The sequence below is a fragment of the Mercenaria mercenaria genome, chromosome 18 (genome assembly GCF_021730395.1).
Source record: "Mercenaria mercenaria strain notata chromosome 18, MADL_Memer_1, whole genome shotgun sequence".
Taxonomy (NCBI): Eukaryota; Metazoa; Mollusca; class Bivalvia; order Venerida; family Veneridae; genus Mercenaria; species Mercenaria mercenaria.
Window position 1 is genome coordinate 36,628,175 of NC_069378.1, and position 12,501 is coordinate 36,640,675.

Below are 12,501 nucleotides of genomic sequence, written 5' to 3' on the forward strand. Positions count from 1 at the left end.
TTTCCAGCCAAAATATAATACAAAGTGCATCAGCAATAAATTCCTTTCCTGGAACATGAAACGCACGTGTATTGTTTTCCAGCCAAAATATAATACGAGTGCATCAGCAATAAATTCATTTTTAGTGCTCATAGTTCAGGATTTTTGTTTACCGTCTGTATTTCAAGTTGTGAAACTTGAGATTCTGAGCTATTTTCATATTAACATCCAATAACCTGATGAATTTTGGGCGGCGACATCGAATCAAAATGGCGGAATTCATAACGTTTTAGGTGGCAGCGCCTACGAGTTTAATCGGGAGAGGTGTATTGAATGAATAAGACAGGTTATCCTTCTCAGGACCAGACATGGACAGGAAATATTAGCTCCTGCTGTAAATTCTCTTTTGATATTTATTGACCTGAGAGAGACTGGAGTAGCCCTTCCGCAAACACATGAGCAAAAAAAACCCATTTACATCTAGAAAAATATCATAATGGTCCTAAGTATGGTATTTCGCGCTTTGAAAATTCGCTTTTTTGCAGAACCTAATTTTGTAAGCTTGTCAATGCAGCAATCATCAGTCGATTAAATGTCGTCAAATATATTTTCACACCTTATGATGCAAACACAGACTAATTCAATTGTCGGCCAGTAATAGAAATTCGAGGGTTAATTGAAAGTGATAGACGTTCGGGGGTTAATTGAAAGTGCTGCTCTGTCACGTGAATGCAGTTTGGGTTAATGTTCTGCAGCTGATCGGAACTTATAAACAAGAGGTTCATGATGACCCTGAATCCTCACCTGAGTAATATGAGCAACATGTTTAAAATGGCACACTGATGCTAAAACATTAGAAAGTAGGTCATATTCATGGTCATTGAAATTCAGTTTTAAGATCATTGTGCAAAACTGTACATGTAATCCAAATTTCAAGGCTGTATCTTAAACAAGAGGACCATGATGGTCCTGAATTGCTCACCTATCCCCACATGACCCAGTGTTGAACTGAGTATGACGTCGTTATTTCTATTATTTGACATAGTGACCTAGTTTTTGAGCACATGTGACCTAGATATCATCAAGATAAAAAATTCTGACCAATTTTCATGAAGATCCCATGGAAAATATGGCCTCTAGAAAGGTCACAAGGTTTTTCTATTATTTGACCTAATGACCTAGTTTTTGACCGCACGTGACCCAGTTACGAACCTGACCTAGATATCATCAAGCTGAACATTCTCACCAATTTTCATGAAGATCCATTGAGAAATGTGGCCTCTAGAGAGGTCACAAGGTTTTTCTATTTTTAGACCTAATGATCTAGTTTTGGACCGCACGTGACCCAGTTTCGAATCTGACCTAGATATCATCAAGATGAACATTCTGACCAATATTCATGAAGATCTCATGAAAAATATGGCCTCTAGAGAGGTCACAAGGTTTTTCTATTTTTAGATCTACTGACCTAGTTTTTAACCCCACGTGATCTAGTTTCGAACTTGACTTAGATATCATCAAGGTGAACATTCTCACTAATTTTCATGAAGATCCATTGAAAAATATGGCCTCTAGAGAGGTCACAAGGTTTTTCTATTTTTAGACCTACTGACCTAGTTTTTGACCGCACATGACCCAGTTTCGAACTTTACCTAGATATCATCAAGGTGAACATTCTGACCAATTTTCATGAAGATCCTTTGAGAAATATGGCCTCTAGAGAGGTCACAAGGTTTTTCTATTTTTAGACCTACTGACCTAGTTTTTGACCCCACATGACCCAGTTTCGAACTTGACCTAGATATCATCAAGGTGAACATTCTGACCAATATTCATGAAGATCTCATGAAAAATATGGCCTCTAGAGAGGTCACAAGGTTTTTCTATTTTTAGATCTACTGACCTAGTTTTTAACCCCACGTGACCCAGTTTCAAACTTGACCTAGATATCATCAAGGTGAACATTCTGACCAATTTTCATGAAGATCCATTGAGAAATATGGCCTCTAGAGAGGTCACAAGGTTTTTCTATTTTTAGACCTAAAGACCTAGTTTTTGACCCCAAGTGACCCAGTTTCGAACTTGACCTAGATATCATCAAGGTGAACATTCTGACCAATTTTCATGAAGATCCATTGAAAATTATGGCCTCTAGAGAGGTCACAAGGTTTTTCTATTTTTAGACCTAATGACCTAGTTTTTGACTGCACGTGACCCAGTTTCGAACTTGATCTAGATATCATCAAGGTGAACATTCTGACCAATTTTCATGAAGATCCATTGAATATTATGGCCTCTAGAGAGGTCACAAGGTTTTTCTATTTTTAGACCTACTGACCTAGTTTTTGACGGCACGTGACCCAGTTTCGAACTTGACCTAGAATTTACCAAGATGAACATTCTGACCCATTTTCATAAAGATCCCATGAAAAATGTGACCTCTAGAGATGTCACATGGAAAAGTTTACGGACGCACGGACGACGGACGACGGACACCGCCCGATCACAAAAGCTCACCTTGTCACTTTGTGACAGGTGAGCTAAAAATGACAAAGCAGAACAGTAGGTCAAGGTCACAGTCAAGTGACCCCTAATCGCTTGTGGTCATCAGGTAATTATAATTAAACAGTCTGGGAAATATAATCTGATAATTTTTTAAGTATTTATTCCTATATAACTTATATAACAAGTGACCCCCAGGATGGAGCCTCTTTTCACCACAGGGGCATAATTCGAACAATCTTGTTAGAAATCCACTAGGCAATGCTACATATCAAATATCAAAGGCCAAGGCCTTGAACTTTCAGACAAGAAGAATTTTTTCTCCCTATGTAAGTCTTACGTTAAATTTGGGCCCCCCACAAGACTGGGCCTCTTTTTCCCCCAGGGGTATAATTTCAACAAGGACCACAAGGCAATGCAACATACCAAATATCAAAAGCCTAGGCCTTGCAGTTTAAGGCAAGAAGATTTTTAAAGTTTTTTCCTTTATAAGTCTATGTAAAACTTGAGAACACCCGGGGCAGGGCCTCTTTTCACCCCAGGGTTATAATTTGAACAATTTTGGTAGATGACGACAAGGCAATGCTACATACCAAATATCAAAGGCCTAGGTCTTGTGGTTTTAGACAAGAAGATTTTTAAAGTTTTTTCCTATATAAGTCTATGTAAAACTTGTCACCGGAAAGGGCCTCTTTTCACCCCAGGGGCATAATTTGAACAATCCTTATAGAGGACCATAAGGTGATATCACATGCCAAATATCAAGGCTCTACGCCTTGTGGTTTTGGACAAGAAGATTTTTTCCTTTCGGTTGCCATGACAACCAGAGTTCTGCATGGAATTCAATTCTTTGAATAATTTTGAAAGGGGGCCACCCAAGGAACATTCCTGTGAAGTTTGGTGTAATTCTGCCCAAGAAGAAGATTTTTTTAGAAATTGCTGACGGCCGCACGCTGGACTACGGACATTGAGCAGTCACAAAAGTTCACAATGAGCCTTTGGCTCAGGTGAGCTAAAAAAATCTGGTGAGTGAAATAAAAAAAATTCGGAGCCCAGTGTTTTTAGCGGGTCAGTTGGGAGACAGCAAACAAACCTAATTTTAATTTTGGCCTGATGCCTGATACGCAGGTTATTTAATTTACCAGATCTTTGTAGTATTCGCATAAGTATAAATTAATGTGCCCATAAACGTTAAAAAATTAGAAAATATTATGATGTGCCATTATCATGCTAGTTGCTGCAAACAAACAAAACTGAAATGTAGTGTAATACTGCAATTAACAATAACAAGTCATGTGTTTAACACAAAACGGTCTGAACATTTAGGTCTTTAAACTTTATTACTGTTTTCTTAATAATGTGTCTAATCAAAGAGCTATAAAAATAAATAGGTTTAGTTTATACTTCTTTGGTCTAATTAAGCAACAGTTTAAAATTAAGTGCCCTTATTTGTTAAAGCAATGCCTTGTTTAAATACAAAAAGACATAGAAATATTTAAACAACATACACATAGATCTGCATTTTAAGTTTTTATTCTTCTATTAATGTTTGCAAATTAGGACAATAGTTTAAACTAGAACTGTCACAGCAGTGACTTATACCCCCACCACACAGTCTTGTCACAGCAGAATGGCAACCATAAGAAATTTAAAAAATACTTAGAATAATATAAAACGTAAAAAAAGCCTTAATACTATAAAAAATTTTTAACTCGTCTTTGGAGTACTTCATTCTGGGCTTCAGTGGCACATGCAAGTAATACTAGTTTATGTGCCCAGGATGAGGGATGAGGGAAATATAAAAATCTCTAATATTAGAGATACACTAAAAATGAATAAAAAACAGTGTCTTACCGACACATGTTACCATAGAAAAATGTCTACTTTTTACATAGGACTAATAATAAAACAGTTAGAAAAATACCTAAAATATTGAAAATCTAAAAATAGAATTTCTAAAAATAGACTTATTCTTGGAATGTAAGGGAAAGTAACTCAGTACAAAAATTAAAAACAAGAGGGCCATGAAGGTCCTGTATCGCTCACCTGACCTATTGACCTAAACATTATCAAGATTAACATTCTGACCAAGTTTCATAAAGAAATGGTCATAAATGTGATCTCAAAAGTGTTAACTAGCTTTTCCTTTGATTTGACCCGGTGCCCTAGTTTTTGACCATACATGACCCAGATTTGAACTTGACCTATAAGATCATCAAGATCAACATTCTGACCAAGTGTCATTAAGATTTTGTCATAAAGGTGGCCTCTACAGTGTTAACTAGCTTTTCCTTCGTCCAAGATTTTATTGGGGATAACATTCTGGCCAAGTTTCATTAAGATTGGGCTAAAATTGTGACCTCCAGAATGTTAACGAGCTTTTCCTTTGATTTGACCTGGTGACCTAGTTTTTGAACCCTGATGACCCAATATTGAACTCATCCAAGATTTTATTGAGGGTAACATTCTGACCAAGTTTAATTAAGATTGGGCCAAAATTGTGACCTCTAGAGTGTTAACTAGCTTTTCCTTTGATTTGGCCTTGTGACCTAGTTTTTGACCCCAGATGACCCAATATCAAACTTGTCCAAGATTTTATTGAGAGTAACATCCTGACCAAGATTCATTAAGATTGGGCCAAAAGTGTGACCTCTAGAGTGTTAACAAGCTTTTCCTTTGATTTGACCTGGTGACCTAGTTTTTGAACCCAGATGACCCAATATCGAATTTATCCAAGATTTTATTGAGGGTAACATTCTGACCAAGTTTCATTAAGATTGGGCCAAAATTGTGACCTCTAGAGTGTTAACAAGCTTTTCCTTTGATTTGACCTTGTGACCTAGTTTTTGACCCCAGATGACCCAATATTGAACTCATCTAAGATTTTATTGAGGGTAACATTCTGACCAAGTTTAATTAAGATTGGGCCAAAATTGTGACCTCTAGAGTGTTAACTAGCTTTTCCTTTGATTTGGCCTTGTGACCTAGTTTTTGACCCCAGATGACCCAATATCAAACTTGTCCAATATTTTATTGAGAGTTACATCCTGACCAAGATTCATTTAGATTGGGCCAAAATTATGACCTCTAGAGTGTTAACAAGCTTTTCCTTTGATTTGACCTGGTGACCTAGTTTTTGAACCCAAATGACCCAATATCGAATTTATCCAAGATTTTATTGAGGGTAACATTCTGACCAAGTTTCATTAAGATTGGGCCAAAATTGTGACCTCTAGAGTGTTAACAAGCTTTTCCTTTGATTTGACCTGGTGACCTAGTTTTTGAACCCAGATGACCCAATATCGAATTTATCCAAGATTTTATTGAGGGTAACATTCTGACCAAGTTTCATTAAGATTGGGCCAAAATTGTGACCTCTAGAGTGTTAACAAGCTTTTCCTTTGATTTGACCTGGTGACCTAGTTTTTGACCCCAGATGACCCAGTATCGAACTCATCTAAGATTTTATTGAGGGTAACATTCTGACCAAGTTTCATTAAGATTGGGCCAAAATTATGACCTCTAGATTGTTAACAGTCAAATTGTTGACGACGGACGACGGACACAGGGTGATCATAAAAGCTCACCTTTGAGCACTTCGTGCTCAGGTGAGCTAAAAAAGGTTACTTCCCTTTGGCTCTAAGCCAATCAGAATGATATATAGTGAAAATGCATCAAAATTAACCTTAATTTCTAAGTAAAAGGGGGCATAATTCATGAAAAATTGGTGTCAGAGTTATGCACCTTGTGTCACATGATGTGGGTGATGAGGTGGAACATCTATTTTAAGTTTGAATCAATTCCATTTAGTAATTACTGAGATATAGTGAAAATGCATCAAAATAAACCTTAAATTCTAAGTAAAAGGGGGCATAATTCCCGAAAAGTTGGTGTCAGAGTTATGCACCTTGGGTCACATGATGTGGGTGACAAGGCGGAACATCTTATTTAAGTTTGAATCAAATCCATTTAGAAATAACTGAGACATAGTGAAAATGCATCAAAATTAACCTTTGATTCTAAGTAAAAGGGGGCATAATTCATGATATAATGAAAGTTATCTAAATAAAACTACTACAAAAGAAAGATGTGATTTCTTTGCATTTTTTATCATTTGAATATGATGTTGATAATGAGTCGGACACTGTCCGTCTCTATATCAAATTGCATATTTTCTCTGTCTGAGCCTAAAGGCATACAGACACTAAATAGAAAAATGGCGCGAAAAAAAATGGTAGTCGCATAATGGCGGACACAAATAGTCCTTAGTTTTTTTTTGCTCTGTAGAGCTATTTTCCTTATTTTCTTTGCATTTTTTTTGCTAAAATCACATGACAGATGTATGCTTGACATGTAGGTAGCATTTTCATAATGAAATAACAACATGACAAAATTTTTCATGGAAACTTAGATCATACACCACCAGTATAATTTGGGGTCTCATTTTTTAGCTGATTTTGCAGTTTGTGTGTTTGACTGAAATTATTTTTCTTGCATCAAACATGACCCCCACTTTTCTTTTGATTTTTAGTTAGCACTGACAATATTCTTGAAGAAAATGTAAGTTACAGAAATTTAAAATGGGTCCTGATGTGTGCTGCGGTCATCGGAAATAGGTCAGTTTTATATAGAATAAAGAACAACAACTATTTAGTGTGTTATAACCTATAAGATGACATTGGTAAAAAATGAAATCTGGCCAGATGATGGTGGGAATGGGCTAGTTTGATTAGAATTTGATAGAAAATGACAAATTAATTGCAATTTTGTTGAAAATGAGGATAAAATCCAAAAATATCACATTTTCACTGTTTTGGGTGTATTTTTTTCAAAAACTGCATATTTATAGGCTACTGATTGCTATATTCTGGCCATCAGAGGTAAAAGTGAACATCTATAACAGTTTAAATGTGTAATTTGCATGCAGATCAGAGTAGAAAATGTCAAAACAGGGCAAAACAAGGCTGAATTTAGGGTAACTGCTTCAAAATTATGTCGCGACAGCTATTTTTGACAAAGTCTGACGCTTTGTCTTATGGTACTGAAAATGCCATAAAAACTTGGAAACTGGTGATATCAAGCTAAAACCTTGTATTTCTTCATGCATTTGGGTTTCTTGTACATTTCAAATGAAATTGGCATACTGTCAGAGAAAAAAGTTTTTCTTATAGGCATACAGACACTAAATAGAAAAATGGCGCGAAAAAAAATGGTAGTCGCATAATGGCGGACACAAATAGTCCTTATTTTTTTTTTGCTCTGTAGAGCTATTTTCCTTATTTTCTTTGCATTTTTTTTGCTAAAATCACATGACAGATGTATGCTTGACATGTAGGTAGCATTTTCATAATGAAATAACAACATGACAAAATTTTTCATGGAAACTTAGATCATACACCACCAGTATAATTTGGGGTCTCATTTTTTAGCTGATTTTGCAGTTTGTGTGTTTGACTGAAATTATTTTTCTTGCATCAAACATGACCCCCACTTTTCTTTTGATTTTTAGTTAGCACTGACAATATTCTTGAAGAAAATATAAGTTACAGAAATTTAAAATGGGTCCTGATGTGTGCTGCGGTCATCGGAAATAGGTCAGTTTTATATAGAATAAAGAACAACAACTATTTAGTGTGTTATAACCTAAATCGATTTGATAGCTTTCATTTTAGTGCCTACACCGTGTGAAAAACAAAGTAGGATAATGAAAGAATGATTTTCTCCTTTGTATTAATGTCATGTCTGTCTATTTGTTGCATTTCAGGTGTCTACTATACTTCCTGGCACAAAATACGCAAGGTTAAAGTAAAATGAAACTTGAGTTTTATCTGAATTGATTTTTAAAAATCCCGCGATTTGTACTGTTTACAATTTGCTGTGAGGCAAGGCAAAGAGCAGAAGTGCGTCATGTAACAACAAAAGGCAACTCATAACAAATGAGATGTTTATTTTTCGGCCATTGAAAAGCTATGTGCAGTCATATAGCGGTATCATTGTGAAAATAAACGTCAAAATTGTCCGACTCTTGATTGCGTCCAGCTTAAGATCAGTTTTCCCTAATAACAATCTTGGTAGAGGCCCACTAGATGATGCTATATACCAAATATCAAAGACCTAGGCACTGTGGTTTTGGACAGGAAGATTTTTAAAGTTTTTCCTTTCGGTTGCCAGGGCAACCAGAGTTCTTTATGGAATTCAATTCTTTGAACAGTTTTTAAAGAAGACCATCCAAGGAACACCCCTGTGAAGTTTCATCAAAATTGGGCTTGTTGTTTAGGAGGAGATATTGTTTAAAGGAAAGTGGGGATGGACAACGGACGGTGAGCGATCACAACAGCTCACCCCGAGCATTTTGTGCTCAGGTGAGCTAAAAAGTAAGAATGCCGTAAGGCCTTTGGATGACACATGAAGTTAGATGACAGACACAGGGCGATCACAATTTCTCATCTAGAGCATTTTGAGCTAAGGTGAGCTGACAAAAGCACTGGATATACGCAACTATTTTTTCAGTGTCTTCATAATGCATTTATTCTCAAAATTTAATGTTATTTCTCATTAAAGATTTCTTTACTGCAGAAATCATGTGAATGACAATGCTCCCTGCAGTAGAAGCAAGGAAGAACCGAGTTATTTAGTATGAACAATTTATGGACAAGCCTTAAAACAATACTTAATAATTTTTTATGTTAATCTGCTGGAGCACTCAGATCTCATCCACATTAAATATATACAAGAATTTTTCCTTTGTACAAACCTTTAGAATGTTCCCAATGATACATTTAAACAGCTGCTTCTGACAAAATAAAAACAACAACACCCAACAGTTAAACTATGCAGTAGCAATTACACAGTGGATGGTAAGTTGACAATAAAAGCTCTATTATTTGAAAAAAGAAAAATTTGTAATAGTCAAGCTAGAAAGTACATGTATCTAAGGCAAAAAAGAAATCATAATGTAAGTGTAACCTTTGGTTATTTGGCAGAAGTTATTATTCTAAGCAATCAAGTATAATAAATAAAACTTATAAATATTTTTAACAGCCAAATACTAGCAAGCATAAATTATTATATACAAACATTTTTCATCAAATTATTTTCAAAAAAACATAAAATAGAACATTCACGCAGAAAAAAACTGTAAGTGCATAGAAAAAGTTACATGCACGTCTGAATACAAACACTATTACAACATCTTTATATTCCCTCAATATGTAAACTCAAGGTGCACCCGTAAGCATGGAAATATGAGCATGGCCAAGATTTCTGCTGAATAGTTTGCTGAGTTTTCAAAAATCGAACAGTTAAAGGTTACAAGTTCTCCATGTTTGATGAACTGGAAGTAATGGCGTAGTGTCATTTATCCAGATAACTTAGAATAAAGCCTGGACTCAGCATACAGAAACGAATATCATTTTATGAATAAATGGTAGCCTGTGAGTAAAATCATTAAAACGGCAACATCACTATCTTCTTAAGACATAAAACAAGATATGAAAAACTTTAACGCCTTAAATTATAGACCTCATGACTTTAAGAATCAGTAGGAGTGCAGAATTTTATAGCTTTCATCTTCAAAGCACATGATTTTTGAGCTAACATTAAACAGCCAGTATTAACCAAAATATTATTCATGAATCTTCTGTTCTGACTACTGATCAATATTTTCAAGTTTTCAGATACTTGTATTGAAACGTTTTACAGTAAGACAATATTTGTTGATCACTATTTCAATGGGAAGGAGGGTAAAACTTTAATATTTACGACCATGTTCAAATTTATTAAGCAGTTTGATTTGTAAATCCTATTTTCCCCTTTTTAATTGATAATTCGGTAACAACTGACTACTAATTATGCTTAAATTATCCATATTTCAGTGAAGCTCCAACAAACAGTTCATGAGAATAAATCATATAAAGGAGTCTTTTATCTTTAGCTCTGACAGCCCCTAAATGGGACCAAGCCAAACCAATAGAACATGAGCTGAGGGAGGACATCAATTCTAAACTATTCAACATCCTAGTCACTAAAGGAAGTTAACTGAATGAATACAAAATTGAAACAAGAGGGCCAGGATGGCCCTATATCGCTCACCTGTTATCATTGCACTTGAGGACAAGAAGGTCCTCAGAAAAAATATCTAAGTCCAAAGGTCAGGAACAACAAAGGGAAGAAATTAAACCAAAAAGAAAAAAATAAATTTTTACAAGGTACAGATATGTCAAAATACACCTAAAAATTGAAGGTACCAGCCATGTTGTACCACAGGAAAGTGGTTTTGGTTTTTCCATACGGCCAATAATAAAAAAGTAACTAAAAACAAGCTATTTATAGTAACGTAAATGGGAAGTAATTAAAAAACAAGAGGGCCATGATGGCCCTATATCGCTCACCTGTTATCATTGCACTTGAGGACAAGAAGGTCCTCAGTAAAAATATTTAAGTCCAAAGGACAGGAACAACAAAAGGAAGAAATTTAACCAAAAAGAAAAAAGAATTCTTACAAGGTACAGATATGTCAAAATGCACCTAAAAATTGGAGGTACCATCCATGTTGTACCACAGAAAGGTGGTCTAGGTTTTTCCCTATGGCCAATAATAAAAAAGTTACTAAAAATAAGCTATTTATAGTAACGTAAAAGGGAAGTAATTAAAAAAAAATATTGTAAGTGAACAAAAGAAGGCTCTGCCAAATAAATCTGTTGACATAAATGAAATTTCAGATCAGTATCTTCATTAGTTACAGAGATATACCCATTTTAATTTGAAATAAAGGGAGGTAATTTGACATAAATCAGTCCATAGTTAACAACCCTGATTGTCTCAGTCCAACTAATGACAATAATGAAATTTCAAATAAGTCCTATAAGTACTTACTGATATAAATCCATTTTGATTACAATCAGGGGAGGTAATCAGATATAAAATAACTCTGGAACCTACGATTGGATCTGATTTGTCATGGAATCTAAGATTTATTGTTGTTGAAGATATTTTGGAAGTCTGTATCAAATAAAACCATAAATGAAGTCTCCATATGGCTGCAAAAGCCAAAATAGCCAATTTTGGACCTTTAAGGGGCCATAACTCTGGAACCCATGATGGAATTTGGCCAGTTCAAGAAAGGAACCATGACCTTGTGGTGATACAAGGTGTGTGCAAGTTTAGTTAAAATCAAATCATAAATGAAGCTGCTATTGTGCAGACAAGGTCAAAATAGCTAATTTTGGCCCTTTCAGGGGCCATAACTCTGGAACCCATTATGGGATCTAGCCGGTTCAAGAAAGGAACTGAGATCTTATGGTGACACAAGTTTTGTGCAAGTTTGATTAAATTCAAATCATAAATGAAGCTGCTATTGTGCAGACAAGGTCAAAATAGCTAATTTTGGCCCTTTCAGGGGCCATAACTCTAGAACCCATAAAGGAATCTGGCCAGTTCAAGAAAGGAACTGAGATCTTATGGTGATACAAGTTGTGTGCAAGTTTGGTTAAAATAAAATCATAAATGAAACCACTATCGTGCAGACAAGAAATTGTTGACGGATGGACGCACGCACGGACGACTGACAAAGGGTGATCACAAAAGCTCACCTTGTCACTATGTGACAGGTGAACTAAAAACAACATTCATTTCAGAAAGATACAACATGCACAATTATGTTTAAAGTGCTTTAATCTGAAAAACAGCACTTTAATCGTACTCATGGCGCCATTTTGTTTTCTGACTTAAGTCATTTCTTACGTATCTTAACTTTAAGCTGTTTTTTGAATAGGACTTAAGTTTTTACTTAGACTTAAGCTGAAATCACCACAAACTTAAGTAAAATTTTCAACTTAAGTCAAAACTTATACTTAAGATGCTTTATGAATATGGCCCCTGGTTAACAAGAGCTGTCTGTAAGACAGCACGCTCCACTATTCGGCTATTTGAGAGTAAATTGAATATATGTCTCAATAAGAGACCTCTACTTTAAAAGGAAGATACACCAAGGGGCATAATTCTGTCAAAAACACAAATCAG